This window comes from Mandrillus leucophaeus, unplaced genomic scaffold (genome assembly GCF_000951045.1).
Source record: "Mandrillus leucophaeus isolate KB7577 unplaced genomic scaffold, Mleu.le_1.0 Scaffold3752, whole genome shotgun sequence".
Classification (NCBI taxonomy): Eukaryota; Metazoa; Chordata; class Mammalia; order Primates; family Cercopithecidae; genus Mandrillus; species Mandrillus leucophaeus.
In genome coordinates, this window is record NW_012103979.1 from 1 (window position 1) to 8,008 (window position 8,008).

The 8,008-nt window shown below is 40.6% G+C and overlaps 1 pseudogene; it reads left to right on the forward strand.

Moving 5' to 3' along the window:
- The first annotated feature begins 7,327 nt into the window (after window positions 1-7,327).
- Window positions 7,328-7,699, forward strand: LOC105546940 (annotated as a pseudogene).
- The last annotated feature ends 309 nt before the right edge of the window (window positions 7,700-8,008 follow it).

The following is an 8,008-nucleotide window of genomic DNA, read 5'->3' on the forward strand; positions in this document are numbered from 1 at the left end:
AAAAAGAATTCCCAGACATATAGCTTGAAAATTATCTTTTGTAAAAAAATAACATATTACAGTATATAAAATTCAACATGTTTAACAGGGGGAAGGAGGGAAAAGAAGATTGTCTTCTGCCCCTGTCCCTTAGCTTCCAGTTCCCAGCCCCAGGAAGCACAACCATATAGAACATATTCCTAGAGTGGAATTGCTTTGTCAAAGGATGTATACATTTGTACATTTGATAGACACTGCCAAATTGCTATCCATAGAAGCCGTCAGTATATATATGCTATCAGCAAAACATGAGAGTGCCAGTTTCCTCACATTCTCACCAACATGATGATGTTCGAAGCGTTTCAAATTTTTGCCATTCTAATAGGCAAAATAGATTTGAAAGCTTTATTTAGCATTTCCTGTTAATACAGGTGGTTGAGGAGCCAGGTGTAGTGGAGCACACCTGTAGTCCTAATACTATCATTTGAGCCCAGGAGTTCGAGCCCAACCTGGGCAACATGGTGAGACCCTGTCTCTCAAAAAATAAAGAAGTAAAAGTCAGTCTGAGCATCTTATGTGCTGAAGAGCCGTTTGTATTCACTGTGAACTACCTGTTCGTTACCTATCACATTTTTATTTTGGGTTAGTGGTGGCTTTTTCGTTGGGTTTATGTAGGTACTCTTTATGTGTAGGAAAATTAACTCGGTCTGGATATGAGTCAAGTTTTGTTTTCCCAGTTCATTCAACTATGATTATTTAGTTGTGTTTGTGCTATGTTTTAGGTATGTAGAAAGATTTGGTTTGTATGTAGGTGATTTTCTCTTTTATAACTTCGGGGTTTTTATATTATAGGCATTCCCCATGCTAAGAGTCCACGGATTCTATGGTGTTTTCTTCTGCTAATTGTATTATTTTCATTCTAAAAAAATTTTTATTTATGTATTTTTTTGAGATGGAGTTTCGCTCTTGTTGCCCAGGCTGGAGTGCAATATCTCAGCTCACTGCAATCTCTGCCTCCCGGATTCAAGCGATTCTCCTGCCTCAGCCTCCTGAGTAGCTGGGATTATGGGCATGTGCCACCACGCCTTTCTAATTTTGTATTTTTAGTAGAGATGGGGTTTCTCCATGTTGTTCAGGCTGGTCTCGAACTCCCGACCTCAGGTGATCTGCCCACCTTGGCCTCCCAAATTGCTGGGATTACAGGTGTGAGCCACCATGTCTGGCCAATTTTTTTCTTGTAAATATTTGGTGCTCCTTCAGTTACTCCTGGTGTTGGTAGTAAAGTAGGGTGCCCAACTATGTTTTTCCAGATGCTTATCCTGCTGTCTGAACACCATTTGTTGGTTCCTTTGGAATACCAGCTGTATCATATATTAAATTCCTGTAATATCATATATTAAATTCCTGTAATTCTTGGTCTAGTCCATGTCTGTTTGTCTATTCATGTACCAATATCAAACCTTTTAAAATTTAGGCTTAAAATACTTTTTAAAATGCAAAGTCAATAAAATCATTTTGGAGGGAAGTCTTATGGGAATATTTCAGTAGTTCCTTCGAAGTAAGATGTTGTAGATGATTCTTCTGAGCACAATCTGCTATTCATTGTTAGGGCATGTGTTTACTTACCTACTTTGAATTGATTTTGCTGACAGAAGTAAGGACTCTTGGATGGTCCTTCTATATTCTCCTACCCTGGCTCCCTGGTAATGTGGAAAATGAATTTTCAGGTAAAATTGGCAGAGTACATTAGGAGTATATTAACATGAACTGGCCCAACGTAGGCTCACACTTGATAGCTTCATCTTAGTAAGCATCCTTCTTTGATTAAATAAACTGGCTGTGGATATTCTCCAGGGAAAAAGCTACTGCTTATTCTTAGAAAACTAATGTATACATGAGCTGGTAAAGAGGAACTTCTTTAAGCACAGTTTTAGAGTTATAGAAGCATATATTTGTTGTTATGATCTTGCAAGTTTGCTAAATGCTTTACTGAAAATAGCATGCATGGAAAAACATAGCACAGTATGTCCCAAATAAGCACTTGGTTATTTCTTTTCTTTTTTTCTTTCTTTTTTTCCCTTCACACAGAGTCTTGCTTTGTCGCTCAGGCTGGAGTGCAGTGGTGCAATCTTGGCCCACTGTAACCTCTGCCTCCCTGATTCAAGCAATTCTCCTGCCTCAGCCTCCTGAGTAGCTGGGTTTACACGGACCTGCCACCATGCCTGGATAATTTCTGTATTTTTAGTAGAGACAGGTTTCACCATGTTGGCCAGGCTGGTCTCGAACTCTTGACCTTAAGTGATCTGCCCGCCTTGGCCTCCCAAAGTGCTAGGATTATAGGTGTGAGCCACTGTACCCAGCTAGCACTTGGTTATTTCTTTAAAAAACTTATTTAAATTCTGTCCTGAATTTGTTACATGCTTTCTTTTAAAATGTATGTTTAGGTAAACATCTGTTTTAGTGCTTTTTCTTCCTTTGAATTTTTTCATTTATTTATTCATTCAACAAATATTTATTGATTACTTGCTCTGTGCTAGATAGCGTTTTAGGTACTGATATTCAGCAGGGAACGAAACAGACAAGGACCTTGCTTTCATTGAGTTTATAATCTAGTGGGGGAGATCAGCAATAAATAAAAAATTGTCAGGATGTGATTAGTTTTATGGAGAAAATCAAGCAGGGTGGGGTGAAAGTGACTCACTTTGGGGGCAGCATCCAGTGGGAGGTCAATATAGTTACACTGAGCCTTAGTTACCTTTTATTACAAAGGCAATGTGGGAAAATAGGAGAAGCATGGACTTCAGAGTTTGATAAGCTCCTGTACGAATCTCAGATTTTCTACACGCAGGTTGCGTGGCCCTGACCAAATTACCTAACCTCTCTGACCCCCATTTCCCCAACTGTCCAAAGGGGAAAAAAGAATACCTGACTCCTAGTAGGTTATTAAGGATTAAATGTGACAACTTCAACAAAAAACCCTAGAAGAATGTTTGACCTGTAATAGTCACTTTATAAATAGTAGCTAAAATATTATCACTTCATCACTTTGTTCATTAAAAGTTTTTTAAGAAGTTTACCCATTATTTCATGAGTTTTAATATCATGTGCCTAATAAGATGGTAGGTTTTAACCAAAGCACCCTTAAATGGCCATTTGTGCCAAATGTCACTATGGTAACTGCTAAGTTGGGGGGATTGCTGGTATTAGTGTATTCATTTCCAGGAATTGTCATAGTTTAATGTTCATCTGTAGTTGGTCACGTTTTGTTGAGGTCATAACAGAAAAGGAACTACATTTGTATTGAACATTGTATTGAAACAAATTTTAGTACCTCTGAAAGGTCATACATCATAGAATCTAGACATAAAACCAGAGTTCTAGCTCAGAAACACCAGTACTACCACTGTTTCATCTGTCCCACGTTGAGGAATATGACAGACTCTGGTTCAAAGGTACTTTAATGCCTTATCCATACTACTAGAGGCCTAGGCTGAAATTCTACTAGACCACAGGCTGGGAGCAGTGACATCTCCAAGATACCAAGTCTGTCAGGGTCACCGATGGAGATTTCCATAGAGGAGGTTCTCTGGCCTAACTGAAGGCATCACTTCTTAGATAGGTGGCCCAGTCAAACACTATCCAAGGAAGGAGCATGGGCTCTAGAAAGATTTAGGGACAGAGTAGCAGATATACCAGAATGCTGAAACCTGGAACAGGCCAGGAAGACAAAACAGCAGTCTGCATATAGCAAAAAGAGAAGGTAGGAAGATACAGGTAACAATGAAATGGATGAGATGAGAATCTCAACATGAGGTCACATCTATATTCCTAACACACACAGTTTGTTACCTATCCGTTTGCCCTAGAGACAGGGCCACACTAAATAGCACCCATTCTTTCTTATTTTCCTTATCCCTCAAACAAATAAGTGTCCCTCCCTTGGCCCCAAGTCAATGGGTAAGGTATTCTGCCAAGACCTTTTTCAACTATCCCCTATCATTTATGTTTTTTACTTCTCCCTGTCTACTGATTTATTCTCCCTCTACCTCAAAACATGCTCATATACTTCCTATCTTTAAAAAAGAAGTCCACCTAAATCTCCTACTCTGACCTCTAATTCAGCAGTTAAAGTTCCTTTCATGGCTCACTTTTCAGGAGGAATCTGACTCCACTTCTTTTACCTTTCAATTCCTCCTTAATTCTGTGATCTCCTTAGTTCTGTGAGCTTCCTCTATTCTTGCTAAAGTCATGACTGTCTCTGGGTATGTTCATTGCCTGTTGGACATTTGAATGTCTCAGGCATTTCAAGTTCAGCATTAATTGAACCCATTATCCGCTTCCCTAGTGTGATGATTTTAAAATATATCCACGAATTCTTTGACATTTCTTATTTCAAGAGGTGGAGCTTAGTTCCCTTTCTAACTAATGGAATAAGGCAGAAGTGAGAGTGTTAGGAGTAGGTCCATAGTGTTAGGAGTAGGAGGAACACTGTGGCTTCCTCCTTGCTCTCTCTCTCTCAGTTCACTCGTGCTGAGAGAAGCCAACTGCCAGATGGGGAGGATGTTCCAGCAATGCTATAGAGAGGCTCACTTGGCAAGCAACTGAGATCTCCTGCCAACAGCCAGCACTGACTTGTCAGGCAGGTGAGTGAACTCATTGGAAGTGGACCCTCCAGCCCCAACTGAGCCTTCAGATGATGCACTCCCAGCTGACATCTTGATTGCAACCTCATGAGGAACTCTGAGCCAGAACCAGCCAGCTAAGCCTATCTTAGATTCCTGACCCACTGAAACTGTGAGATAAGCCTTTGTGTTTTAAGCTGCTAATGGTTGTCAGTGATTTGCTACACACCACTATATAACCAATACACGTGGCAAACCTTCTATATTCCCAGTCCTAGGGAAAAAGAGGAAACAACTCCTTCCTCTCCAAGATCTAACTGGTGACCAAGTCCTGTTATTTTCTTCTAGGTATCTATTGATTCAGCCTGTTCTGATTTTCCTAGTCACTCTCTCAGTTTATTATTTATCATCTAGACTGTTTCAGTTGCCTCTTAACAAGTTTCTTGCCTCCAGCTTCACTCCTTTTTAATCTATTCCCCATACTGCCATAAAAAGAAATTCTAAAATGTGAATTTGAGCATCTTTCTTCTTTGCTTGAATTGTCCCCATTGACTAGAGTTAATCAAGCCCAGTCATCTTAAGCAATGCAGGCAAAGCTGTTTGAGGTTTGATCCCAGTGTGCTTTCCAGCTCCCGTCTCTCCTGCAGCACTGAGTTTAGCTGTCAGAAATGGCTGGTGGGTCCCAGAATCTGCCACGGCTTTTCCTCTTTCTGTGATTGGTGTGTGCAGTTCTCTCTAGTTTTGGAAGGCTTTCACAACTCTTTGACGCTTTCTCTATTTTCTGAAAGTTAAACGTTCCTCCTTTCTTCTGCAGTCCCCAGTGGATACCTGTGTAATTGCTGTGATCACATCACTGTCATTGTCTCTCAATGTCTGTCAGTTAGACCAAGAATTCCACTAGATGAGGGTCGATGCTCTGTTCATCTCTTTTTTGTTGTTGTTCTTGCATATCTGATCTTTTTAAATGTTTGACATACTTTTTCTTTTTTTTGGAGGGGGGCAGTATCTTGCTCTGTCACCTGGGCTGCAGTACATTGGCGCAATCATGGCTCACTGCAGCCTCGACCTCCTGGGCTCAAGCAATCCTCCCACCTCAGCCTCCCTAGGAGTGCACCTCCACAGCTGGCTAATTTCTGTGGAGAGAGGGTTTCACCATGTTACCCAGGCTAGTCTCGAAGTCCTGGGCTTGATATTCTTTTTTAACTTTGCTGTGGTAAGAACACTTAACCACATTTGTTGATCTACTACATTTGTTGATCTACCCTCAACAAATTTTTAAGTGTACAATACATTATTGTTGACTCTAGGTACAGTGTTGTACAGTAGATCTTGAGAGCTTATTCATCTTGCTTAACTGCAACATTATGTTCGTTGATTGGTAACTCCCCATTTCCCTCCCTGCAGCTTCTGGTAACCTCCATTGTGTTTTTTGATCCTATGAATTTGACTATTTTTGGTATCTCATATAAGTGGAATTGTGCAGTATTTGTCTTCTATGCCTTATTTCATTAGCAAAATGTCCTCAAGATTAATCCATGCTGTTGCATGTTATAGAATTTCCTTTTTTTTTTTTAGAGGCTGAATAGTATTCCATGGTATGTGTATACTACATATTGTCTACCCCTTCGTCCACTGATGGGCATTTAGTTGTTTCCACATCTTAGTTTTACTTCTTTGAGGAACCTGCATACTCTTTTCCATAGCGGCTGCTCCATTTTACATTCTCATAAACAGTGCACAAAAGTTCCGGTTTCTCTACATCCTCGCCAATAGTTGTTGTCTTTTGATTTTTTGGTAACAGCCATCCTGACAATGTGTGTTCTGTTCGTTTTAAATCTCTAGCACCTAATGGGATATTTGAAGAGGGTATCTGAAACTTTTAGTCTAGCAGATAGGGAATTTCATATTAGCAGAGTCAGAATATAAAAATGTAACTTTACCTCTCTATACATGATCATAACTTCACTCTCTAGCCATTGTTTTTCCACTAAAGGCAGTGAAGAGTCTTTGGGGTTGAGGGTTCTGGCCCCGTCACTAATGCTTTCATTGGCCATGAAGGCTTTGCCAGTTGTTGGTGCCATCCATTCCTGTGTGTTCCCTTTCTCTTTATGTTAGTCCCACTGGGCCCCCTCCTTTCTGACTGTGAGAGTTCTCCAGGCTTGCAGGCTTGTGCTCAGCTGTTTCAGTGCCTCTCTGGGGCATGCACCCTGGGACGTGCTGTGTGGGTCTCAGACCCACCCTTCGGATGCAGGGGCCTGCCCAGGGCTGAGCCTCTTTACGAGGACTGCACTCTGGGAAGAACCAATGGTGTGTCTGGGATTTCTGTTAGCTAGATCTCTTATAAATTCCAAGTCTTAGTTTGGGATGGAAAGAGGTAGAGGATCTGGACTTTTCAGAGACTTAGCAGCATCTTTTTTTTTTTTTTTTTAATACTTTATGTTCTACATGTGCGCAACGTGCAGGTTTGTTACTTACGTATACATGTGCCATGTTGGTTTGCTATACCCATTAACTCGTCATTTACATCAGGTATATCTCCTAATGCTACCCCTCCCCCCTAAAGAAAAATACTTAGTTATTCCAGTGGAAAACTGTGGTTCCAAGAGATATCTGCTGTGCATTTATGGGCCTATTTTAGAGCAGAATATCAAACTGTTCACCATAATTTAAAAAATAATATTAAATACTTAAAAAATTGGTACAGTCTGCCAGGAGCTCAGTGTGCAATGGCGACATCAAGCCTGTGAGGCCACCTGGTGCGGCTTGGGAACCCGCAGAGGCCTGCGCTGAAGCAAACCCCTCATGCTAGCTAACTGTGGCAAGGACTGGCATCTGGAGAAGGGCGAGGCTGCTTGTATCATGGAGTGTCAGCTTGCTGGAAGCCGAATGAATTCCGCGATGATATGTGCAGAAAAGAGATCCAGGGCTTTTTCAATTGTGCTTCAAGGGCTTAGGAGGCCCCCCAAATGAGATCAATACAGGAGACCCTGGGAGAGTCTGGGAGTTTACCTCCCAAGAAATTGAATAAGTTGTCACAGAGGCTTCCTTACAAACCTCACCTAAGCTTAAAATGGAGAAGCATTTTCAATGATTTCTGAATTATAGTTTCTGACAATTATGCAGAGGTATTTTACAGACGTTTGCATTGCTATGACCTCTTTGAAGGATAGAATGAGGCAAAATACTTTTTCCAACCTTTGGAATCATAGTATGGGTAGAAGTTATGTTTTATCTTGAAGTAAAATCCTCTGAAGAGAAAAAAGTAGTTTAAAAATTAATTATACTTTTTTATATTTATAAGAGCGATCACATTGTTTGTGATCTTTGATAGTATCTGTAGCCCAGGACAAATTTCCAGAGCCATTCCATTTCTTTTCTTATTCTGTTTTCATTGAAATAGAAAGCTG